Below are 26,904 nucleotides of genomic sequence, written 5' to 3' on the forward strand. Positions count from 1 at the left end.
TCCTGGTTTAGGCTTGGGAGGACACAGGAGTCCAGGAATTTATCCATTTCTTCCAGGTTTACTAGTTTATGTGCATAGAGTTGTTTGTAATATTCTCTGATGATGGTTTGAATTTCTGTGGAATCTGTGGTGATTTCCCCTTTATCATTTTTTATTGCATCTATTTGGTTGTTCTCTCTTTTATTTTTAATCAATCTGGCTAGTGGTCTGTCTATTTTGTTGATCTTTTCAAAAAACCAGCTCTTGGATTTATTGATTTTTTGAAGGGTTTTTCGTGTCTCAATCTCCTTCAGCTCAGCTCTGATCTTAGTAATTTCTTGTCTTCTGCTGGGTTTTGAGTTTTTTTGAACTTGCTCCTCTAGCTCTTTCAATTTTGACGATAGGGTGTCAATTTTGGATCTCTCCATTCTCCTCATATGGGCACTTATTGCTATATACTTTCCTCTAGAGACTGCTTTAAATGTGTCCCAGAGGTTCTGGCACGTTGTGTCTTCATTCTCATTGGTTTCGAAGAACTTCTTTATTTCTGCCTTCATTTCGTTGTTTACCCAGTCAACATTCAAGAGCCAGTTGTTCAGTTTCCATGAAGCTGTGCGGTTCTGGGTCGGTTTCTGAATTCTGAGTTCTAACTTGATTGCACTATGGTCTGAGAGGCTGTTTGTTATGATTTCAGTTGTTTTGCATTTGTTGAGCAGTGCTTTACTTCCAATTATGTGGTCAATTTTAGAGTAGGTGTGATGTGGTGCTGAGAAGAATGTGTATTCTGTGGATTTGGGGTGGAGAGTTCTGTAAATGTCCACCAGGTTTGCTTGCTCCAGGTCTGAGTTCAAGCCCTGGGTATCCTTGAGCACAACATTTTTAATGAATTGTATAGAGCTACCAAACTGGCAGGTCAAAAAAGGTTCATTAGACACAGGACTGCAGTTCTGGGGTGCTCCCGTGAAAAGGATGACTAAATGTGGGCAGAGTGAGCAGTACCAGAAACACAGCGGAGCAACTAAACCAGGAAAGCTTGACTCATGAATCGAATTTGTCTAGAACTGTGACTCCTAAGAATTTTCAAGCTTGTACTCTTTGAGAATCTTATACAAGTTTTGATCCCTCTTCCCAGAAACGCAGACACAGATACATAAAAAAAATTACATGTGCAATATCTGGGGCGGTGGGGTAGGGAGTATCAGCCCTTAGAACCACAGCTCTCAGGCTGAAAACCGAGTTCCAAGGACCAAGTCTGTAACCCAGGATATCCAACATTGAGACTTGAATAAGAATCTCTAGGGTGACTTTTATGTTTCTAAAATGTCTTCCGACTCTCCCGATACACATCTGCAGGCAAAGTAATAGATCAAATCTCACTGATCCCAGAATCACCTAAGGATCTTTCATAAAAAGACAATTTCCAGGCCTCATCACCAAAAGATTCTGCTGTCTTTTCCTCAAGTTGATGCACGGGCGGGGACTAAGCTGAGCCGGTCCCCGGCATGCTCCTTGCTGTAAGTGGAGATGCAGTCCCAATCTGGAGTCAACCCCACCAGTGGCTCACTCAGATCCTGTGGCCAACCCGTATGCCCACTCCCCAGCTGTCTTGAGGCCCATACCTGTGACCTCAAGAGGCCTGCCTTGGCTGGTGAGAGTCACTTGACCGGGGGGAATCCATGCCCCAGCGCCCTGGGGGATGATGGCTCAAAGACAGGCAGCCCAAGTTTGAGTCCTGCGTCCATCATGAAGCACTCTGTGACCCTGGGCAAACGACATAGCTTCTCTGTGCTTGAATATCTTCATCCATGAATTTGAGCTTCTAGCTCTGGATAAACTCCTTTCATGATTCCTCTTCTCTTGGGTGTCCCCTAGCCTCAGGGGCAGGTAGTGGAGCATTCTGTGGTCTAGGCCACAGGAAACAAGGGCCCCAGAGTTGGCTCCCTAACTGGCTGTTGTACCTTGGAGAATTCACTTAAATTCTCTGGGCCCAAGTTTCCCCATCTCTAAAATTTAAGTGATTTAGACTGAATGGTCTCTCAGCTTTATGATTTATGAAATACGAATAAAGTATTCTTAAACTTTGTAAGTCATGAACTAAGCTCAGTTCAAAGAGATTTTCCTGCTCCTGGACCATTTGAGAATAAGCAGCGTAGCCGACCTGCTGCACCAGCCCCCTGAATATTTTCATGCGTATTTCCCACAAGGACTTGCATCTACATAGCCACGTGCAACCACCAACATCAGGAAATTAATGTCAATGTGTTAGAACCCCAGACCTCATTCAAGCCTCATCAATTGGCCCAGTCTAGATAAAGAAGCCAGTTCTGAATCACTTAGCAGGCCCTGCAGCCTTGGTCTCTTTCAGACTGGAACTGTTCCTCAGTCTTTCCTTGTCTTTCAAGACCCCCACTCAAAGATGACAGGCCAGTTACCTGGTAGAATGTCACTCATACTGGGTTTGTGTGATGTTCCCTTGTGATTGCATGTAGTTTTGACATCTTCAGAAGAACTATCACAAATGTGACGCCGTGTTCTCATTGCATTCTTTTTTTTTTTTTTTTTTTTTGAGACGGAGTTTTGCTCTTGTTACCCAGGCTGGAGTGCAATGGCGCAATCTCAGCTCACTGCAACCTCCGCCTCCTGGGTTCAGGCAATTCTCCTGCCTCAGCCTCCTGAGTAGCTGGGATTACAGGCACGCACCACCATGCCCAGCTAATTTTTTGTATCTTTAGTAGAGACGGGTTTCACCATGTTGACCAGGATAGTCTTGATCTCTTGACCTCGTGATCTGCCCGCCTCGGCCTCCCAAAGTGCTGGGATTACAGGCGTGAGCCACTGCACCCAGCCGTTCTCATTGCATCCTATCAGGCAGCAGGAAGCTTAGATTAATCCTATTACTAATAATGCTCATTTTATTTATTTATTTTAATTTTTTATTGCATTTTAGGTTTTGGGGTACATGTGCAGAACATGCAAGACAGTTGCATAGGTACACACATGGCAGTGTGTTTTGCTTCCTTTCTCCCCTTCACCCACATTTGGCATTTCTCCCCAGGCTACCCCTCCCCAGCTCCCCCCCGCCCCGCTGGCCCTCCCCTTTTCCCCCCAATAGACCCCAGTGTTTAGTACTCACCTCCCTGTGTCCATGTGTTCTCATTTTTCATCACCCGCTTATGAGTGAGAATATGCGGTATTTCATTTTCTGTTCTTGTGTCAGTTTGCTGAGAATGATGTTCTCTAGATTCATCCATGTCCCTACAAACGACACAAACTCATCATTTCTGATTGCTACATAATATTCCATGGTGTATATGTGCCACATTTTCCCAATCCAGTCTATCATCAATGGGCATTTGGGTTGATTCCAGGTCTTTGCTATTGTAAACAGTGCTGCAGTGAACATTCGTGTGCATGTGTCCTTTGGATTATAATGCTCGTTTTAATCACCTCATTAGATTGGCGTCAGGCATCTTCTCTGTAAGATCACTCATTTCCTCTTTTTTGTAATCATTACTTTATGAGGAAGTATTTTTAAACTACAACTACCAAGTTATAGTTTGAAAATAGCTTACCTACCAAACGTAGTGTCTAATAGAATTGTGAGAAAATAAATACCTGCAGTTAAAGCCACCAAGTCAGCATTATATTGTGACGGCGGCCAAGAGGTTGACACATTATTTATTGATTGAAAACGGTGAGATCCCACGAATACCTCCAATTCCAATGCAGCTGGAAATTCTTTCCTCCTCTCCCTGACAATGAGAAGCTGGATTCCCACTATCCTTAATATATTTGCTCATTTGGCCAGTTCCCATTCCCACTGCCACGCACCCTGCCTGCCTGTGGGGACACCCGTATCAGGCCTGCCTCCCTGGGAAGGTTCGTCCTCCTCTCCCTGCTCCGATTCCCACCCTGCTGAGGACACCCCTCACAGTGCCTGGGTTCCAAGTGCCCACCCCACGCAGGCCGCCCTCTGCCTGGAAGCTCTCCTTCATTCACTGTGTGCTCCTAAGCTCACAAAGGAACCTACAACTATAAATAGCTTGAAAACTTAAATGTATTTTAACTCTTCCTCCTAATACTTCCTACTTTAAAAAGCCCAACTCCTTCCACCTCCACAGCATCAGATGTCCAGAAATTCTCCTCTGAAAGGACACCTGAGGATGGGCAGGAAACTTGAACGAAGGCGGGCAGTTGGTCATCACTCCCCTGTTCACTCAGAATTGCGGCCCTGGGGCCCAGCAGCCTCCCGGAGGTCTTCACGTGGACGGTTCATGAGCGCCTTTACCAGGATGGCCTGCCCATCCTAGTCTCTGTGAGTGGCACCACCATCCACTCAATGACTCACTCCGAAAATCCAAAGTGATTCTTTTTTTTTTTTCTGAGATGGAATTTCACTCTTGTTACCCAGGCTGGAGTGCAATGGCGCGATCTCGGCTCACCGCAACCTCCGCCTCCTGGGTTCAGGCAATTCTCCTGCCTCAGCCTCCCGAGTAGCTGGGATTACAGGCATGCACCACCATGCCCAGCTAATTTTCTGTATTTTTAGTAGAGATGGGGTTTCACCATGTTGACCAGGATGGTCTCGATCTGTTGACCTCGTGATTCACCCACCTCGGCCTCCCGAAGTGCTGGGATTACAGGCTTGAGCCATCGCGCCCGGCCCCCAAAGTGATTCTTGATTCTCCTCTCTCCCGATAGCCCTTTCCACGTGGTATATATTGACTCGACCTCCCAAACATCCTCCAAGCCTTCTCCTCTGTCCATCTCCACGCTCCTCATGGGGCCTCAGCCACCATCGTCCTCCATTGAACACCGACAGCCATGGTCTCCCTGGCCCCTGGGTCCCACCTGCTTCCCTAGGTGGTCGTATTATGGTTCGCAGCTTCTTGCTGAGAGGACCGTCCCTCCCAGACTCATCCACTTCAGCCTGGGCCTTGGGACTTGCTTTGGCTCCAGGCGGGCAGGGCTCGGGGCCCTCGGCTCTCCAGAAATCTGAGCAAGAACTCACACATGCACCATGGTAGGCTTTGGCAAACCTGGGTTTGTATCTTCCCATGGCAAAGCTTATTAATAAGTCCCCTAACCTCTATTCCTCACCATAGTCACTAGTTATTGTTCAAAAAAAAGTTCTGCCAAGTCGTTCCCCTGCTTTGCGCCCACTGGGCTGCTGCAGCTCTCTGAGTAAAAGACCATCCTTGATGGGAGCTCAGGACACCCTGGCCCTCCTGCCACATCTGCCTCCAGCCCTACCCTCTCCTCCCGCCCTTGCCCCTTGCTCTCCCCTGGCACTCCCAGGTCTCATTCTGGTCTGCCGACCCGGCACTGGCTCTTCCCTTTGCCTGGGTTGAGCTGCTCCCACCTCTACAGGACAGCTTGCCTCACTATTTAGACCTCAGATGAAATGGCGCTGCTCAAGAGAGGTGACCTGCCCACCTGCCCACCCAGAGGCATCACCCAGACACCACGTGCAGCACACCTGTTCAAACCGCTGGTGCTTTCACATCTCTGTGTATTTTACCTGTTTATTGTCTTCTCCTCTCACTCCGGGAGTTCAGGGAACCGTCTCTCTGGGCACTCACAAGTCCCCCTGGGCACAGAGTGGAGCCTGGCATGCACCCAGCTCTGAGTTTGTGGTGAACACATGGACAGTGCAGCCAGGGTGTTGAAAGCAGTAGTGCCTTCCCTGGGTGAGATCTAGAGGTGGCCTTCAGAGGAGAGACAAGGAAGATGGAAGTTTGAAGACCAGATGGGAACAAGGAACAGCAGCCTGTACGAAGTGTGGAGGCATTGCAGGGAAACCCTCAGAGGAGCTGGCAGGAGACCAGTTTCTGGTCCAGCTCTGAGATGTGACCTGGGAGCCCACTTCTCTGGGCCCCAGTTGTCCTCTGGTAAAACCACAGGGTGTTTTGAAAGGATCGCTAGAGCTCTCTCTGGTTTTGTGACACTTCAGTGTTTTGCACACAGGGCAACCATCTTCAGAAACAGACCCAAGTCAGGATTTGGTGAGGAAGTGGCTGAAGGCCATTACTGGTTGGTTCACTCTTTCAGCAGAGAGAACCTGTAATCCCAGCACTTTGGATGGCCAAGGCGGGCAGATCAGCTGAGATCGGGAGTTCGAAACCAGCCTGACCATCATGGAGGGACCCTGTCTCTACTAAAATTACAAAATCAGCCAGGTGTGGTGGCACATGCCTGTAATCCTAGCTACTCAGGAGGCTGAGGCAGGAGAAGTACTTGAACCCGGGAGGCGGAGGTTGAGGCGAGCTGAGATCGCACCATTACACTCCAGCCTGGGCAACAAGAGCGAAGCTCTGCCTCAGAAACAAAAGCAAATGAACAAAACCAGAGCACAAGCCCCTGAGGAAACGTGGAAAGCAGAGACTCCGGAGTGGGTCTGTTTACTTCTGGGGCACCGAGGACCCTCGCTGGTGCTGCCGGTGGGAACTACCCCAGACGCGAGAGGACCTGGTGCTAAGCTCACTCACTTCCTCGGCCAGCAGGATAAGTAGGGCACTTTGCTGAGCTTCAATATCTTTATCTGTAAAATAGATTGAGCACTGCCAATTTACAGGGATTTTGCAGGGATTAAATAAGATAACTTAACAAGAAGTGCTAACATGTATTGAGGCTTACCTGAGCCAGGCACTCTGCTATTATTTACACATCCTATTTGATTCTTATGACAATCCCGTAACATTGAGACTCTTGTTACCTGTACTCCTAGATGAGGAAATGGAGGCACAGAGTGCTTAGGCAACTGGCCCAGGGCCCTCATTCGGTGACTTGTCATCTGCGTGACTCTGTCACTCATCCCACCGAAGTAGTAAATGCACCTGCTCCTCCGTTCACATATGTGGCAAGTCCAGCAGCGCCTGGCACGGAACGGACACCACAAACCACTCATTTCCGTCTTCATGTCCACTTTCAGCAGTGCATTAGCTTGGTCCTCTAGAGAAATATTTTTCTGCCTTCTGTAAATTAATGCTGGTACTTAACTGCTTTGGAGAGTCACTTTGCCCTGAGCTGTGTGTGTGTGTGTGTGTGTGTGTGTCTGTGTGTGTGTCTGTGTGTGTGTCTGTGTGTGTGTGTCTGTGTATGTTGAAATTCTAGGGTTCTCTGCTGCCACTCACTTCTCCCACCCCTAGGTATTGCACAAGAAGAGTGAAGTGTTTGCTTCGTAAATGCAGCTTGGAAAAGCACTGTTGATGGATAAAAGGTGCTGGCGATATGAGTCATTCTCAGAGGCTTGGCAAGGATACTTCAGACCAAAGGGGGGCCCTGGGCAAAACAATAAAAACATCTTCTGAAGCTCATAGAAGTGCATCTTGCTTGGGAGTCTGTGGGTTGCATTGTACAGAATGTTCCCAGAGTTCAGGAATTGGAAGGATCTGGTAACATAAAACAATTCTAATTGTCTATTTTAAAAAGTAATGTTGGGAGAATCAAGGATGGGAATAATATGCAAATTACTTAGCTGAAAGATTTTACTGGTTATTTCAGAAATGCATTTCCAAAACTTTTCCTTCTTCAATTTTAAAGAAAGCTAAAACTTTCCTGAAAGGAAATAAAACATGTGTTTTTTTCTATTATTTCTTTTCCCAGACCTTTACATGTAATTGATAGATTTGGGAGCTGGAAGAATTGTGGAAATCACCCTTGAATCCCTTCCTATTATAGTGAGAGACCTGAGGACCTGCAATGTTAAGACTCGGCCAAAGACACATAGTGAGCGCAGAGGAATCCAGTCTCTAGACATCCTCCACCAGAGCCTCTCACGGTCTGAAGAGTTTTAAAGACCAAATTAGTGTAAACCCCAAAAATGCATGCCTGTTTTGCAAGCTGTCCACTCTCTGTGCTTGAATTCACTCAGCTTAGAATGCTTAGCAGCCCTCATGGGGCCTGTCCATTTCTGAGGCGTGTTGAGTGTTCGCGAAAGTCCTCTTTTTATTGATCAGAGTGTGACTGATCTCGTGTGGCTTCTACCCATATTGATGCCACTTTATTTGCCTGCTGCTAGAACCTAGAGAACTGGAATAGTGTTGGTGAGTCCTCCCCTACGTCTGGACTACAGGCCTAGCCTAGAAGAGGCAATGGAGAGCACAGCGATTTAACTCCAAGCTCACAGACAGGTGCCTGCACGCTGCCATATTGGTCATGACCTCCAGAAACAATCTCATTCGAGCTTATGCCCCGTTTTCACTCTGGATGACATGTTCCTAAGCCCAGGCAGAGGGTAGAGGCAGGAGGAGGATTCGCCCAGGCCTCCCCGTTCCTGCTTTTCCAGGCAGCATTGTCAGCTCCACAGCTCCTAATGCTGTTCCCAGAACAGAGCTCCCTGAAGATATTTTCCTGAAGGGCCACAGGCCACAAATCTACCCAGCCCATAAACCACAGCCGAAGGCTGACAGTGCACTCGAGAGCTTCTGTGCTGCACCGGAGCTCCTGAGCGCCTCACCAGGTCCTGACAGTTTATGCCTTCGAGGCTACATCAGAGCTCTATAGAGCCTTACAGATCTTTTCCAGGCGGTAAAGCTGAGTGGCCAGAGTTGACAGAGGGTTGGCAGCCAGCTGCCAGGCACACAGAGAAGCAAAGCCAGTTGGAAGGGCTGGGAATCACAAGGAGGACAGAGGCTGTCATTAAAGAGATCTGATCTTAAATAAGTCGGTAACAGCTACCATTTATTAACTACTGGACGCCGGTCTCTATGCTAAGCATTTTATATAAGTTATCTCATTAAATTGCAATACATCTGCACTAGAGCCTAATAAGAAGGCTATTGCCATTCTGCTTTACAGAGGAGAACCTGAGGCACAGGGAGGATGAATCATTAGTGAGGTCACCTCATTAGGAAGTGACTGAGATAGAAGTCAAACCTAGATTTACTCCACATGGAGACTATTTCCAACTAGTAACCCATCGGGCTCCTTCCTGCATAGATCCCCCTGAAGCTAAGGGAGGGGCCTCTCCCTCCTCCCATTTCCTGGCACCACCATGATTTGGGAGCTCCAAAGTGCCTTTGTATTCAGCCACCTCTGAGTGTCAGATGCTGCTGCAGGAAAGTCATTCATTCTTCTGTCAACACTGAACCCTCTCTCGAGGCCAGATGCTCAGTCACTGGTCAGAAGGGACTATTTCCTTCAGTGGAGCAAGAGATCTGATTGAGGACTCAGCCGCCCCTGGAACATGTCTGCGCTTTTAGGGCCTTCAAGTGAACCCTGAAGCACTAGGAATGATGGCAGGGCTGCCCCATTAGAAATCACACTGTGCGTTAGAGTCCGTCCCTGAACACAGATGACGGAAGACCAGGCCCAAAGTGATGCCAACCCATCCATGGCTGCCTCCATAGCTCACTGGCCTGGAAGCGAGACGCTGTATTCAGAAGTTAGACAGTGAGCGCGGCAGTCCTGTTACTTCCTGTTTAAAGAGCTTTGTTGTCAACATAGCAGCGTTGGAATGTGTCAGCCCAGCTCGCATGCACTTTTCTAACCCACTTCACTGGCTTTATTTTCTAACCAACTCACACATTTTCCCTCATCTCCTTCTGCACTAATCTTTCACCCCTCAACATCTGCCAAGTTCTTCCATGATCTGGGTTTGGCACGTTCTGCTCCCTAATCCCCTACCCAGAAGACACTTCTGTTCTCTACCACATGAACTCCTATCTAGCCTTCAAGGCCCAGTTCAAATGTCCCTGCACCTACAGAATCTTCTCTGACCCCCAGGAGTTATTTGTTCTTATGCAACACACAGTCAATTATTCAGACATCTATCATACTAACTGACTTGCAGGAACTCTTTAAAGTTTGTTCGGTATGTCTTCCCAATTAGACCCTGAACCTCTCAAGGTGGCAGTTGCACAGTGATGACAATGGCAAGAGTAACCAGCTGTAGCACGAAGGGTGTATGTCTTGACGGAACGTCTGCAGGATTATTAGTAAGCCACCACTGTGTCGATTCTCCCCACGGCCCCCATCTTGCTTGGCTTAGACGTGAAGCCCACATTTCCTGTCTCAAAGCCTGCATGTCCATGTCGCTGGTTGATGAGCCCCATCTGGTCCTGCAGTTTTCACTGTTCTCTTTTCTAGTCATTCTCATTTTTCTCCATGCTGTTTGGTCTGTCTTCATGAAGTTTCATCTTGCCCCCCACATTATTTTATTTTATTTTTTTGAGATGGAGTCTTGCTCTGTGGTCCAGGCTAGAGTGCAGTGGTGCAATCTTGGTTCACTGCAACTCTGCCTCCGGAATTCAAGCGATTCTCCTGCCTCAGCCTCCCAAGTAGCTGAGATTACAGACGTGGGCCACCACACCCACCACCACACCTGGCTGGTTTTTGTATTTTTAGTAGAGACGGGGTTTCTCCATGTTGGCCAGGCTGGTTTTGAACCCCTCATCTCAGGTGACCTGCCAACTTCAGCTTCCCAAAGTGTTGGGATTACAGGCGTGAGCTGCCATCCTGACCAGTTTCGTCTTGCTCTCACAGTCTCATTGATCTCTCCTCCACTGTTTGATTACCATGTCTATACCTCTTGGGCTTTTTATACATAATTTCACCATTTTTAATTCTTAAGACTTTTTTTTTTTTTTGAGACAGAGTCTTTCTTTGTTGCCCAGGCTGGAGTGCAGTGGCATAATCTCAGCTCACTGCAACCTCCACCTCCTGGGTTCAAGCAATTCTCCTGCCTCAGCCTCCTGAGTAGCTGGGATTACAGGTGACCACCACCACACCCAGATACTTTTTGTGTTTTTAGTGGTGATGAGGTTTCACCATGTTGACCAGGCTGGTTTCAAACTCCTGACCTCAGGTGATCCACCCACCTAGGCTTCCCAAAGTGCTGGGATTACGGGCATGAGCCATGGTGTCCAACCAATTCTTTAAAAATGTTTAAAACTTTGAGTGAATAGAATCTAGAGATGCATGCCATTCTTCCAAAGAATCTCTAATAGTTTTTATATATCAATATCTGAATTTTAATAATAAACGATGTGATCACTGATTCTTGAATATGCATTGCTGAGGGTGGTCACAGCACCTCACTCTCCACCATCCTTTCGAAGGCAGCAGAAGCATCATGGGTTCAGGTGCAGGTGCTATAACTGCTATTCCATAGAGAGACGGAAATGGCAGGCAGGCGTGGCGACAGCCCTCCCGGGGTCCTCATCACGTGCCACTCTGCTCCGCCTTGGGAGCTTTCTGTGCATGATAGCAACTGGGCCTCACAATAACCTCTGAGAAAGCTATCGGCATCAGGAAGTCAGAGAGGCCATCCGAACACACCCTTCTGACCCCCCTTTACCCCAGAGCCTAATGTGAGATTTCTTCAGCAGGACGTTCCCCACGAATGTTTGCAGGGCTGACAACTCAATCAGTGGATGGATGGCAAAAATCCATTCATGTTGTCAAGACATGAACTCTTGGGAACTAAGGGAAATGCAGCTTTCTGTAGGAGTGGGGACGTGGTGGCACTAGGATGGCAGGAACTGTGCTGTCTAGAGGTCTGGACAATTTGACCCTTCCCAGACCCTGAAGACATGGGGTCTCCAAAGCAGATGCCCACGCAAATCTACTCTGATACAAAAAGATAAAACTAAATATTCTATTTATAATTATTTTGTTTAAGAAGAAAAGCTTGAGTTACATCAACATGTGATAAATAGATGGATAGTAGAATATGTGCGTGCATATGTACACATATTTGTAATTTTTTTTTTTTGAGATGGAATTTTGTTCTGTTGCCCAGGCTGGAGTGCAGTGGAGCCATTTCAGTTCACTGAAACCTCTGCTTTCCAGGTTCAAGGGATTCTCCTGACTCAGCCTCTTGAGTGGCTGGGATTATAGGCACCCTCCACCACACCCAGCTAATTTTTCTGTATTTTTAGTAGAGACGGGCTTCCACCATGTTGGCCAGGCTGGTCTCAAACTCCTGACCTCAGGTGATCTGCTCACCTCAGCATCCCAAAGTGCTGGGATTACAGGCAGGAGCCACCACTCGCCCAGCCTCATATTTATCATTTAAAATAAACATACATAGATGGGGGCACACCTGCCCCAACATTTTTCATCATAGAGGAGCATGGTCACAATAGTTTGAAGGCCACCAACGTAGGTAGGGGCAGCCAATCCAGTTCGCATGTGGGAGGTGGGAGGGTACAGGCTTGAGGAAGCCTCATGCTCATGGACTGCCCTGAAACACAGTGGGATAAAAGTGTCACTCCAGAAAAGAAACCAGAAAAAGTGTCTCTCTGAGGACCCAAACCTCATAATCCAATTGTGAAACTAGAGTAGGCTTTTTAGCCAACAGAAATAGAAGTGTAATCCCGGTGAGCTGTAGGCACCTCTGACACACAGAACTGATAGTGGCCAAACACCGTTAATAACCACTGGGCACCATTTGCAGAGGTGACTGGGAGGCTACCACCTTTAGAAATGCCTAGACTGGAGTGCAGTGGAGCCAGCCTGGGCATTGTGGTGCCTCACGCCTGTAATCCCAGCACTTTGGGAGGCCAAAGCAAGCAGATCGCCTGAGCTCAGGGTTTTGAGACCAGCCTGGACAACACCGTGAAACCCTGTCTCTACAAAAAAATACAAATGATTAGCCGGATGTAGTGGTGCACAGCTATAGTCCCAGCTACTCAAGAGGCTGAGGCAGGAGAATCACTTGAACCCAGGAAGCAGAGGTTGCAGTGAGACAAGATTGCACCACTGCTCTCCAGCTGGAGAGCACTGTGAGACTCTGTCCCTCACACCAAAAAAAAAAAAAAAAAAAAAGAAATGCCACTCCTGATTCTCACCACCACCTTCTGTTCTGCATTGCACCTCGATTTTACAGAAGAGGAATCAAAACAGGCTCAGAGAAGCTAGAGAAGTGGCCTGAGTCCCAGCTAGCAAACAGCAAAGCCAAGAGTTGGCCAGAAGCATGTGTGACTCCAAAACCCACGCTCTTTTCACTGTGATGCTCGGCTAATACCGAGCTGGGTGATGGGAAAGGAGCTGTCTCCGAGGATTACCTGATACCTTTAGGGGTGAGGTTGCGCCGTCTGCAGATGCATGGGGGTGTGTTGTCTTTACACACATTAGCTCAGTACAGGTTCTAAACACCTTTTGTAAAATGAAGATATTGAAAACCTAGATGTGAATTCTGAAACCCAGGAATCACCTCATGTTCCTCAAGACCTTGCTGCCCTTGTGACCATGCTGGGCACATGGACCCAAACCCCGAGAGAGGCTGTTATCAAAAGACTAGATGCTGGCCGGATGCAGAGGCTCACCCCTGTAATCCCAGCACTCTGGGAGGCTGAGGGGGGGTATCACCTGAGGTCAAGAGTTAGAGACTAGACCTGCCAACGTGGTGACACCCCAAATCTACTAAAAAAATACAAAAATTAGCTGGGTGGCGTGGAGACAGTCACCTGCAATCCCAGCTGGGGGGTAGAGGTCCAGGGTCCAGCTTATGTGGGACTGTCCTTGGGAGGCTGAGGCAGGAGAGTCACTTGAACCTGGGAGATGGAGGCTGCAGTGAGCCGAGATCATGCCACTACACTCCAACCTGGGCGAGACAGAGCCAGGCCCCATCAAAAAAAAAAAAAAAAAGACTAGTTGTTTATCAAACTCACCCACAAACAGGAATGCAGAAGCCATATCCTCTTGTCAAATGTGGGTTATTAATAAACACATTTTCTTTTGTCCTTCTCAAAGATGAGTTTTCTCTGTTACATGAAAATAGGTGAGTTCTAAAAATTCACAACTCTGATGGTGAGTTTAAGTTTTGAGAGTTTGGTGATTATTTTTAATTTCCTTCCTATAGCTGTTCACCTTTTCCTTGTCTTCTGAGATGAAATTATATCCAACACACATTGCTAACTTCACCTTGCATTCACAGGGTTAATATCTGTTCGGGTATAGAAAAGAAATGAATAAAACAGAAAGGGAGAAAAATCTCAGCTTTTAAAAATTGTATTTTTTAATCATGTCTCAAAAAAATTTTAATTTATTTTAATTGACAAATAAAAATTGTATATATTTATTGTGCACGGTGTAGTGTTTTGAAATATGTGTACATTGTGCAATGGCTAAATCGAGCTAAGTATGCATTATCTCACATACCATTTTTGCAGTGAGAAGACTTAAAATCTACTCTCTTAGCAACTTGGCATTTTATTTTATTTTACTTTTGAGTCAGAGTCTCACTCTGTGGCCAGGCTGGAGCGCAGTGGTGTGATCTCGGCTCACTGCAACCTCCACCTCCCGGGTTCAAGTGGTTCTCTTGCCTCAGCCTCCCAAGCAGCTGGGACTGCAGGTACGGGCCACCACGTCCGGCTAACTTTTGTATTTTTTTAGTAGAGATGGGGTTTTCACCATGTTGGTCAGGATGGTCTCAACTTTTTGACCTCGTGATTCTCCCACCTAGGTCTCCCAAAGTGCTGGGATTACAGGGGTGACCTACCAAGCCACCAAGCCCGGACTTCTTTTTTTTTTTTTGAGACAGAGTCTTGCTCTGTCGCCAGGCTGGAGTGCAGTGGCGCGATAATCAGCTCACTGCAACCTTCGCCTCCGGGGTTCAAGCAGTTCTTCTGCCTCGGCCTCCTAAGTAGTTGGGACTACAGGCTCCCACCACCACGCCCAGCTAATTTTTGTATTTTTAGTAGTGACGAGGTTTCACCATGTTGGCCAGGACGGTTGGATGGTCTCCATCTCCTGACCTCTTGATCTGCCCGCCTTGGCCTCCCAAAAGTGCTGGGATTACAGGCATGAGCCACTGAGCCCGGCCCAGCAACTTTTAAGGATGTAGTATTTTGTTATTGACTCCAGGCCCCTTGTTGTACAAGAGCTCTCTGGACCTTATTCTTCCTGCCCAGCCAGCCCCTTGTAAGCCCCATCAACTCTCCGCGAGTGAGAAACGCTGCGCAACCCTCCCGGGCAGCCGGCTCCTTCGCCAGGGCCCCCGCTGGCCGTGCGCGGCACTACCGGCTGCGGCCGGCAGGGGGCGGCTCCTCCCTGTTTAAAGAGAGCGCCTGAGCAGGGGTCCGCCCCCAGAACCGACAAGGAAGCTCCCCTTGGCCTTTGCCTCCACGGAAACGGCCGGGAGGGGCTGAGGGAGAAACGACCGCCTCCCACGTCCTCGGCGCACTCGCGTTAATTCACTATTCAGTCCCTGGGGGGTCACTGAGGTTTGGGCGCAGGGCCCCGGTGAGGACCGCAGAGATGAGTGAGACCCGTCCCTGCTCTTAAGGGGCTCAGTGTGGGGTGGGGTGGGGGGTGGAGGTCCAGGCCGGAGCGAGGGGGCCCGGAGGCAGGACGGATGGCCCGGGGAGTCGGTGGCACTGCCGCCCCCCATTGGGTGTGCGGTGCTGGGGAAAGTCCCAGGGTCCCCTCCTCCTAGGCCCCCGGGGCAGGCTCTCCGCCCACCTCCTTTCCCGGAGCCAGCGGGCTGGGCTTCTTGGTTTAGCCTGTCCTCTCTCCTGTCCTGGGGGACCAGCCATGTGGCGCCCTTGTCCACTGGGAGGAGCTCTCCACGATTCCACGTCTTCCCTTCCCCGGCCACCGAACGCAGGCCAGCTTATGCGGGACTGTCCGCGGATGCAGGCCACCGCGCTGGGGCGGGCGGCTTCGCTGCTGGGCTTTCCCGAGCACGTGTCCTTAGTGACCCTGAGGCCCAGCCTCTGTTGGCCGCCTGAGCCCAGGGTTTTACTTCTTTTCATTTTTCTCACTCTTTTGGCCTGTGCCAGGAGGGAGCCCATGGGCCCTGGTAGAGGGGCATCTCCCTGTGGAGCTGGGGCTGACCCTCCCTCTGAAGCAGAAGACAGAACTCAGTGGGGACCGCCTGTGCTGCCTGCCTGGGAAGCCCCGCGGGGTGCGCAGGCTTCTTCTTTTGCCATCCCTCCCTTGGAAGCTCCCTTTCTCTCCACCCTGTTGGTACCGCCCAGGACAAAAAGCAAGCAACCGCTGGAAACAAACACACCACCAGGGCCGGCCCAGGAGGTGCTGGCCCTGTCCTGCCGCCCCCTCCAGCCACCGGGCCGGGCCTGGGACCCCCATAGTGGAGTCTGTGTCCTGAAGGCGTCTCTGGACAGCTGGGTTTCTTGTAACTGAAGAGGTTCATTTACCTCCTTAGATCACCCAGGGATAAGTGATATGTGTTCTGTGCTGTCCCTGCTGGGTTATTTATTTAATGTTTTAGGTTGACTTGTCCTCTTTTTTAAAAAAATAAAATAAAAGGAAGAGTGGGAGAAAATAGGAAATTCCAAGGTGGTTATGAAGCCAGAAATCTAAAAATAGCTTCTGTAAAGACTCAATTGTGGCTTCTCTTTATCTTGAAAGAGCAGCAGCTAATGACTAAAACGGGCTGGCTTTATCCTGGCAGGTGATAGACCACTGGACAGTGACTGCACCCTCACCAGGGACACGCGGCCTCCCAAGGGTCAGCGCTCCCGCCACACGGGGCGGCTGGTTCAGTGAGTGACTCCTTTGGTCAGCAGAGGCAAGGGGCAGGGGCCCCAGGTCCTGCCAGCTCTGTGGCTTCCGGGGTTCCTCTGGAGGCCTCAGCTTCATCCATGCGAGCAGAGACGAATAACAAGGGAAAGGTCACCCACAGAGGATTAAAGCAGTGGCCACAAAGACATCCACTGATCCCCAGGAAGCCAGGCACTGCCCTCCTGCCACCATCTTCAGATCCCATAATAGTGGGGGAACGTTCTGTGGCCCTCCTGACCACATGCACTGTGCTAACGGCTTTGTTTTTATCCCTTTATTAAATTGTCACAACTCTGTAAGACACCCCACTTTACAGCCAAGAAGACAGAGGCTCGAAGAGGTGAAGTAGCTTTCAGAGCTTTGCAAAGCTAGCAAGTTGCAGAGCCTGGCTTTAAACCCAGATTTAACTGTCATCCAAAGCCCTGCTCTAGCCTTAACTGCTGTGTGTGCTGCTGTGGTTGTGAAACTATGATGCGGTGAAAACGAATATGGGCCCGACCAGGCAGAAAGAATGTCCTAATGTGGAGAGTTACGAAGCCTTAGAGCAGCTCCCGAGGAAGAAACAAAGCCACCTCTTATGAGCTTATTCCGCCCCCTGCAAAAAGGAAGGCCCTGGGCAGTGTGTTCCCTGCCAGCAACCCCACCCACTAACAGATGTTTAACTGAGCACCTCCTATATGCCAGGAACAGCTGGGAACAAGACCAAACCCTCACTCTAATGAATTTGAGCCCTAGGAGGAGAGAAGCAGCAAGTTGACCACACGCAAGTGAGTGACTAAAGGAGAAAGATAAATCCAGTGGGTGAGAAATGTGGTCAAACGGGGAAAGGAAAGCTGACCTGGGGAGGCAGGGCTGATGCGGGTAGTGGAGGGCAGGCAACCAGGCTCGGGAAGCCACGTGGAGCCAAGACTGCGTTGACTGTTGACCCTCCCCAGGAAGAAGAGCTCTCTAACCATCTGGGGGCAGCTCCTTCCAGCCAAGACCTCAGCTTTAGTCTCAGGTGGGAATAGGCTGGCAGCTGGTGAGGAATGTGACCCAATGTGTGTTTTCAGATCATGCTGGCTGCTGGCTGCAGAATGAACCACAGAGGGGCAGCAAGGAAACCAAACCCATGGGCCACTGGACACCAGATCCAAGCAAGAGGGGACGTGGCCTGCCTTCACGGACAGTGTAAGAGACAACACCCCCCATGGCTCAGGTCCCCATAGACAGAGGCTTCAACTCCACTCCCGGGAAAACCCTGGGAGAAGGTGGCTTCCAGCTTGAGCAGGAGACAGACGCCCTGCACTGCTGCGCTCCCACTGGCCTCCTCAGGTCTTCACTCTCCTCCCTCCAAGTGTGGCTCTAACCTTGGGGGCTGGAGTGGTGGGGTACTGTACCGGAGCCCCGGGGTGACTGGGGTGACTGAGGGCATCGTCAGTTGCTCTCCACCTTGCCGCAGCCGTCCTGCTGATGTATGGCCTCCTTCTGTCTGACATCTGCATTGGAGGGATCAAGAAGACGACATATGTAAGAACGACCTTTAAAGAGCAGCCAGCCCAGACTGCCAACTCGTTATGGCTGTAGGGACGAAGGATGAAGGGGTGAAGGACACCTGTGAGGTTTGGGACCTAAATAAGCAACGCATGGATGGCCTTTTACTGAGACAAGGAAGACGCCAGCCAGCTGTGTGGCAACACATCTCCAGGGCGCTCCCACGTGGTGCCTCCAGGCTTAATGAAGTGGCAGTGACGCCAGATGACATTATTTCACGCACTTCCAGTGGATCAGGCCCTGTGCCAGGCACTCCATCAGTGTCATCTTATCCTCTCAGCGACCCTGGGAGGCTAAGTAAACACTGTTATCCCCATTTTTCAGATGAGATAACTGAGGCTTGGAGGTTTTCATGAGAAATTATCCATGAGATCTCACAGATAACAGGTGATAAAGACGAGACTAAAATCCACATCTGTTGACTCTGACACCCTGTGTTTCAACCCCCCAATCCACAGTGTGCCCGTCCTCTCCACTCTGATCTGGGCACCCCAGGCCTACACAGCAGCCCCACACAGGGCGGTGCCTGACGTCTGTCTTAAGTCTGCCCTTCTCCGCTGAAGAAACACCACCACTGCCACCAGCACACAGAGACACCAGAGCCCTATCCACAAGCACGGCTGTGTGGCCTCACCAGCTCTCCTGGCCCCTTCCCTCATCTCATCTCATCCATGTTTCCAGGAGGTGGGGAGAAGCTGGCAAGGCAGTGACAGAGCCCAAGAGGGCCTTGGGTGCTGTCTCAGACACCTTTCCTCAACACAATCAGGTCCCAGGGCCCAAGCGGGGAACTGTGGGTGGGGAGGAGAAGCAGAGACCCTGGCTGGAATCCACGATCTAGCTGTGGCTCTGCCAGCTGATGACCTCAGGCAGAGTATGTGCCCTCTGTGAGCCTCAGGCTTCCCCGTCTGTATAATGGGAGCATCTATCTTGGCAGCATTATTGTAAGACCAATGACAATGTTTGCACCACGACAGGCAGACTGCAGGCCCTCAAGATGTAAGCTGCGGTTGGAAGAGTGGATTCTGGATTCGGACTTGGATCCTGCCTCCAGGAGGCTCCTGCACACTTTACACTTGTTTCCTCAAATGTGGAATGAAGATAACAACAGCACCTACCTCACGGGTGTGAGGCTGAAATAAAATGCTGCATGTGGACAGCTTAGTGTGGAACCTGGCAATAAACTTCAACTGTTATCTCCATAATTATTTTTTAAAAAGCACTGAAGATCCTAGAAGCAGTAACATCCCAATAGCAATAAACACTCTAACACACATGTTTTGTTTTCTAAATACCATTCCCACTAAATGATGTCAGGGCTCTTTGGAGAAACGGCCAATTCCAAGCTAAGGACAAGAAAACTGAGGGATGGGCATAGAGCATTTTGCTGTTCCAAGGAGTGGGGAAGGGCTCAGATGGGGGGAGACTCATCAAAAGTTCACCAGAGCCAGCTGGAGGGGCTGCTGCTGACAAAACTCAGGACAATAGGACCATCAAAAACAGTAATGATGGTTAAGATGATACCACATTGAGCTTGAAAAACAGCCACAAATCTACAGTGACGCTCAAAACAAAGCAAAGGGATTGAATTTTGCAGCCACCAACATCATAAATGACTCAGTTGGGATCATCAGACGCAAAAAGCATTGCTGAAGGGTGCTGGGGATCAGGAGATTCATGTGACCTTAAAGCAACACTCCACACATTTTTCATCAATTACACATGCAAAACATGTCATTCCCGTGGAAGATTGAGCTGCCATTACTTGCTGTCAAAGTTAACATTACCGATAACGGGGTGAGGTGTCACTGTGAACCTCCTGGGATATTTCTATGGAGAGAGGAGGGAAGGTAGAAAGAGGGGAGAGGGAGAGAGAGAATAAATGTGGCAAAATGTTAATTCATGAATCCAGACAATGGATATATTCATTGTGCCATTCTCTCAACTTTTCTGTAGTCCTAGATTTTTTTCAAAATGAAGTCTGTGTGAATGTTGAGGGAGCACTGGAGTCAGGTGAAATTTGGGGTGCATTGGTCTGGGCTTACCCTGACCTCTGTCCCAAGCACAGCCAGCTTGAAGCTTGGTGCTATAGGAGTAACTGAGAAATTCAGAGACAAGAATTCCGAGGCAGGAGAGGCCAAGCATGGCATCTTTCTACTGGGGGAAAATCTGTGACATTCCCACAGATTCCTAGGAGCAGGGGAGCTCACAGGACTGGGCTGGGCGGATGAGCCCACAGCTGATGACCCACACTCCCAAGGAGCTGCTCATGTGATTCAAAGGGGCGTGGGCTCTAGGTCGTTGAGGAATCGCCCAGTATCTTCCACAATGGTTGAACTAATTTACACTGCCACCAACAGTGTAAAAGTGTTCCTATTTCTCCACAGCCTCGCCAGCATCCACTGTTTCTTGACTTTTTAATGATCTAACTGGCGTGAGACGGTATCTCATTGTGGTTTGATTTGCATCTCTCTGATGACCAGCGAGAATGAGCTTTCTTTCAAGTTTCATCTCGTCCATGTTTCCAGGAGGTGGGGAGACGCTGGCAAGGCAGTGACAGAGCCCAAGAGGGCCTTGGGTGCTGTCTCAGACACCTTTCCTCGACACAATGCCTTTCAAGGCTTTCATCAATGCCTTCTTTTGAGAGTGTGTTCATAGCCTTTGCCCACTTTGTGATGGGGTTGTCTTTCTCTTGTAAATTTGTTTAAGTTCCTTGTAGATTCTGGATATTAGCCCTTTGTCAGATGGGTAGATTGTAAAAATTTTCTCCCATTCTGTAGGTTGCCTGTTCACTCTGATGGCAATCCCATTACTGGGTATATACCCAAAGGATTTAAGTCATTATAAAGACACACGCACATGTGTGTTTGTTGCAGCACTGTTTACAAAAGCAAAGACTTGGAATCTACCCAAATGCCCATCAATGACAGACTGGATAAAGAAAACCTGGCACATATACACCATGGAATACTATGCCGCCATAAAAAAATGAGATAATGTCCTTTGCAGGGACATGGATGAAGCTGGAAACCATCATTTTCAGCAAACTAACACAGGAACAGAAAAGCAAACACCATATGTTCTCACTCGTAAGTGGGAGCTGAACAATGAGAACACGTGGACACAGGGAGGGGAGCATCACACACTGGGACCTGTCAATGGGTAGGGAGCAAGGGGAGGGAGAGCATTAGGACAAGTACCTAATGCATGCGGGACTTAAAACCCAGGTGATGGGTTGATGGGTGCAGCAAACCACCATGGCACATGTGTACCTATGTAACAAACCCGCGCATTCTGCACATGTATCCCAGAACTTAAAGTGAAAGGAAAAAAAATACAGTGTACAATACACTGTTGTGAACCATAAAAGAGTTGGGGTGTGAGCACTCTCTCTTCTTTCCTGCTCTCGGAGACCCTCGTCCACCCTCTGGGGTACCGAATGGTCTTGGTCCTTGCTCCTGCCGAATCTTGTCAGTGCCACTCGATGTCCAGCCACTGTCCCTCTCAGCTCTGGCCCTTGGGTTTCATGTCATGCCTGGGTCCCCGTCCTCCTGTAGGCTGAACCTTCTTGGTCTGCTTTGTTAACTCTCCTTATTCAGTCTGCTCCCCGAATCTTTCTTATTGGTAAACAATAAGTGCACGCATTTGTTGGGGGTGTGTGCTGTTTTGATGCATGCCTAGACTGTGTGATGATCTGTCGGGTGTTTAGGATATCTGTCACCTCCACTGTTTATCTCCACATCCTGACATCTCCGAGGACCAAGCCTGGGGATGACTTCCTCTCCCTCCACATCACTGCTCAGGCAGTTTCATCTCTGTCCTGCCTACTGTGTGCTGCCCACCCCGAAGTCTGTGTCTTGGTCTCACCCATCTCCCAGTGCACAGGCCCATGTCCTGAGCTCTCTGTTGGACACGTCCATCTACCTGGGTGCCCTCCAGTCACCCTCATCACAGCAGACTCCAAATGAACAGGCAAGCTACCCATCCCAATACCGGAACCTGTTCTTCCCTCTTTTTCTTCTCCAAGTCAATGGCTACGCTGTTTAGCTGGGCACCTAAACCAGGCGTCATCCTGACTCCTGCACTTCACCCACGCGCCAGATCCCATCAGCCACCCACACCCAGAGGAAACCCCCTCCTCCCACGGCCCCATCCTCCTCCTGTGCCTCCTCCCTCCATACCACCTCCTTAGTGAGGGCTGGTACTCACTTCCGCACGGATTACAATCACAGTTTGCTATCTGGTCTCCAAGCCCTCAGTCTTGCTTCCTCCAAAACAGCCTCCATGCTGCCCACATGATGACCTGAGAATACAAATCTAATCATGCCCCGAGGTCCCTCCGCACTCAGCCTTGGGTCCTGGAATGTCCTCATTCTTCCTTCATAATGAACAATCTGCAGACCCCCACTTCCCATCTCCTGTCGGCCTCCCAACGGCCTGCTGCCCCCCCTCCAGATGCAGGACCCACATCCTGCCCTAAACACTCAGCAGAACACCCTCTTCTGTGCACACATAAGCAACTTTCATGTCACTCTGGTCTAGCCTTCACATCACTGGGTTCCAAGAAATGGCTTCTGCGCCTGTGTTTCCTGCTGGGCTCTGAAGCCGGGACACAGTCGTATTCACCGTGTATCTCCAGTGCTTATCGTTGTACCTGCCTTAGTCAACATTTGATTGTCTCAAGAAATTGATCTGAAAAAAAATCTTGGAGTCATAAAGCATTGAGAACTGAACAGAAACCCACAGAATAGCCAGTCAGACCCCCTCACTCTCACCTGAAGAGACTGAGAACCAGAGAGGGAAGGTTTTGGCCTGAGTAAGGCGTTTTACACCGTGTCATTGCTGAGCCTGAGATGCTCTTTTCCTTCGGTCTCCATACTCACATGGGTAGATACATTACCAAACATGTGGGCGAGTGGGGAGGGAAGGGGAGCTTGGGTGTGTGCCTCAAACACCTGCGCATCTCACAATTCCGGAGACACTTGGATTGATGAACAGGAGCACAGGTACAGTGGAATGTCACGTTTCCTTTTTTTATTTGCATCCCCATTTCCCTGCAGTCTGATTTATCTGGCCTGGCCTGATTCCTTTCACACCCTGGCTTTTAGAGGGTGGTTCGAAGGTCAGATGATTCATTTGCTCAAACACGAAATATTCTGCCAAGCTCAGAGGACATCTCGAGGGCAGATGCTCCTTTTGATCATCATTTTAGACTCAGCCTCATCAGGGTTATTAAGACATTTGGTATCCCAGGCAACCTGGAAGCAACTCCTGGACATTTTAGTCCAGAAAAGACAGTTCCGAGAGAAGGAAAGAACAGCTCTCACGAGGGGCTGCCAGGCGATCTCTACGTATGATGGGAAAGACTCAGGTGGAGGGTGCCAGCTATACGCTTGTTTTTCTTTTTTTGAGACAAGATGTTGCTCTGTCACCCAGGCTGGAGTGCAGTGGCTCACCCAGCAGCCTCAACCTCCTGGGCTCAAGCAATCCTCCTGCCTCAGTCTCTGAAGCAGCTAGGACTACAGGTGCACACCATCACACCCAGCTAATCTTTAAAATTTTTTTTGTAGACACAGGGTCTCACTATGTTGCCCAGGTTGGTCTTGAACTTCCAGCCTCAAGTAATCCTCTTGTCTCAGCCTCCCAAAGTGCTGAGATTACAATCGTGAGCCACCAACACCCAGCCCCAGATCCTTCTTTTTTTTAACCATGAAAATAGCTGCCTGTGGTCTGAAACCACAGCTGGGTGTTCTGGGGAATCCACAAGTTTCTCCATCAGCTTAGACACAGGTTAAGCTTAATGAAAACACACAGCCAAAGAGTCATGAGGTCCCAGTCGGTGATTTCCTGAAGTATTCAGAGAATGCTCCAACCCTCAACTCTGTCCCAGAGGGCATCATCCAACCCCAACACCCTTCACAGGAGCCACAAAAGTGCTACCAGTCTAGCCTGCTTGCCAAGCCCCGGCGCAGCTGCCTCTTCCTGCAGGCTTCCTTTGAAACCTTGCTCTGGAATTCAGCTTCAGGATTCCTACAAGTCCCTAGATCGGGAACATCAGATGTTGCGATTTTATAGGGCCTCCATTCGGAAACCACTGGGCCCTTTCCATGGGTGTCTTATTCCGCACATGAAAAGAAGCAGAGGAAGCTGCCAAGCATGTGTCTCCATGAGTCACTAAGCCCTTTTCTCTGCTGCTGCCGGAGGTGTGCACACATGCAGAGGGAAAAGGAAAAGAATGCTCTGAACCTCCAGGGCAAGCCGAGTATCTTATAAACAGACATGTCCTTCAGACCAGACAGCAGCCCGGGAAGTGTGCGGTGGGCGGGGAAGGCAGCCGGAGCAGAGCTGGGAGGGGTGCGTCCTCCATCGGGGGCACACAGATGTGGCCAGCAGATCGGCTTGTACACGGACTCAGCAAGGCTACTCAAGGAGCTCACATTCCCCAGGCCACATCCCTGAGGTTGGGTGTCTCTCCTGACCCGGTTCCATCTGATGTTTTGCAGGGCCTGGAATGATCTCCCTGGCTTACTTCTCAGGGTCTCCTAGAATGTGTGAGATGCCCTCAGGAACACCCCAAGGTGCCTGCCTGGAACCCTCCCACTCCTGTGCTCCTGCTGTTGGTAGTGCTCCTGAGGCTGCACTCTCCTGGCACGCAGTGCTGCTGTCCTGAGGCTACTCCAAGGGGGCATCAGGGGCACTGGGACCTTCCTTGGATCTGGGAAGGGCACCCCATTAGCACAGGAAGCTTAGGCCCCACTGATGCATCCAAGTCTCCAGATCCTGAACCAGTGCCAGAAGTACCTGACACACCTCCCCTTTCTTCTGCCTGGTTTGCTTATCTAGACCTCCACCATGCCCCACAGCCACTTGACCCCAGACTTAGCCCTAGGGTTTGTGAACCGTGGGAGAGTCAGGGACAGAGAAGAAATGTGGCCAGGGAACTCATGGCCACATACATTCTACATTCTTCCTCATGGGGTACAGGGTGGGGAGACTGAGTTCTTCCTTTAAGAGAAGCAATGCCCAGAAGGAGCTTCAGACCCTCTGGGCAGCTCTCCTGACAGCTAAATCCTAGTCCGGTGCTGGTTCAGTTTCAACTGAGACTGTATCAGGAGACTTTGGCTTCAACTATGAGTCACCGAAAAAAAAAAAAAAAAATAGCAGTGGCTTAAACAAGATGGAAGTCTGTGTCTGTAATATTCCCTCAAAGGCTGGAGTTGGTCAGTCCATCCCAGGCAGTTATGGAGACTGAGGAGCCAGGGACCCAGACTGCAGCTCTGCTGTGTCTTCTGTTCCCAAGGTCTCCTAGGGTGTCTGTGCTCTATTCCTCCAAGCAGGAAGGAGAAAGGGAATAAAAGGGCACAGCCCCTCTTCTTAAAGGCACTTCCTGGAAGTTATAGCCACCACGTCTGCTTACATTCCACTGGCTACAATTCTGTCACATGGCCATGCCTAGCTGAAAGGGAGTCTGGGCAATGTAGTCTTTAATCCAAGTGGACTGTGTTGTACCCAGCAAAAAACTGGAGTAAGTTCTAAAAGGAAGGGAGAATAATCGAAGTCTGTGCCACAGACCCTCCCACATCCCCCCAACCCATGTGCCTGTATATTAGTGTCCCAGACAAGATCCTCCTAAGTGGATACCCACTTTGGAGTCCCTAATTATCAGGGTGGGCCCCTCCTAGTCTATTTTGATGAAGACCCTTATCACCATCATATCCATCCTCAGAATTAGACAGTGTCTAAAAAGTGCAGGCTGGAGCTGCTTGTTTAAAATGCAGGCTCCCACACTCACTGGGTTTGCATCTCTGGGGGCAAGCCCTGAGAATCTGGAATTCATATACAGTTTCTGGGTCATTCTTACACACGCTGAAATTTCATGTCCACTATTTAGTCTACCTCAGAGAAATTAGAGGAAGAACACTTCTACGCTGCTAGCCCTAAGGATAGGAGAACTAACAGCAATTGCCGAGTTGGAAGGAGAAGGTGCTCAGGCGATTGTTGTGTCACTCATAAGTTATCTGGCCTAGTGTTGGGGAACTGGTCCAAGATTTTCAAGACAAAGTCTGCTATCTTCTGGTAATCAAATAAAAATCAGTGGTCATTGGAAGGGAAAGTAGCCTTCTCCACTGCAGCAGGGAAGGGAAGTGAGGACACCACCGTAGGTGAAGAGCTGACCACCCCCAAGCCAGAGAGTTGCTGGTGCCCTCTGGGAAAATGAAGAAGAGGAGGAAGAAAAGAAGGTGACATGGGCTGGGCACAGTGTAATCCCAGCACTTTGGGAGGCCGAGTCAGGTGGATCGCCTGAGGTCAGGAGTTTGAGATCAGCCTGGCCAGCATGGTGAAACCTTGTCTCTACTAAAAATATGAAAATTAGCTGGGAGTGGTGGCAGGCACCTGTAATCCCAGCTACTCGGGAAGCTGAGGCAGGAGAATCGCTTGAAAATAGGAGGCAGAAGTTGCAGTGAGCCAAGATCTCACCATTGCACTCTAGCCTGGGCAATAGAGTGACACTCTGTCTCAAAAAGAAAAAAAAAGAAAAGAAGGTGACATGAAGGTCTGAGCACCAAGCCCTTCGCAGGGTGGAGGTTTAAGAAGCAAAGACTCACTATCCATGTAAGTTGATTCCCAGTGGGGACAGAACGACCGTTTGGGGAAGGGGCCATTTCCAGAGGTCAAAATGCTTGTGGGAATGTCACCAGGGACACCAGACATCCTGAGACATGGGGGACCACGCACACAATGAAGTGTTTTCTCAAGCCCTTGGGATATTGATATTTACAATCATTTAAGCTTAGAAACAAACTTGCATTTTACATAAAAACACAAAGCATTTTTGAACTGTTTAAATGTAAACTGAAATTTTCAGAAGTGCGACTACCAAGTTTATTTCAGAATCCTCCCAAGAGCTGTTCACAATTTCAG

Source organism: Callithrix jacchus, chromosome 5 (genome assembly GCF_049354715.1).
Source record: "Callithrix jacchus isolate 240 chromosome 5, calJac240_pri, whole genome shotgun sequence".
NCBI classification, from domain to species: Eukaryota; Metazoa; Chordata; class Mammalia; order Primates; family Cebidae; genus Callithrix; species Callithrix jacchus.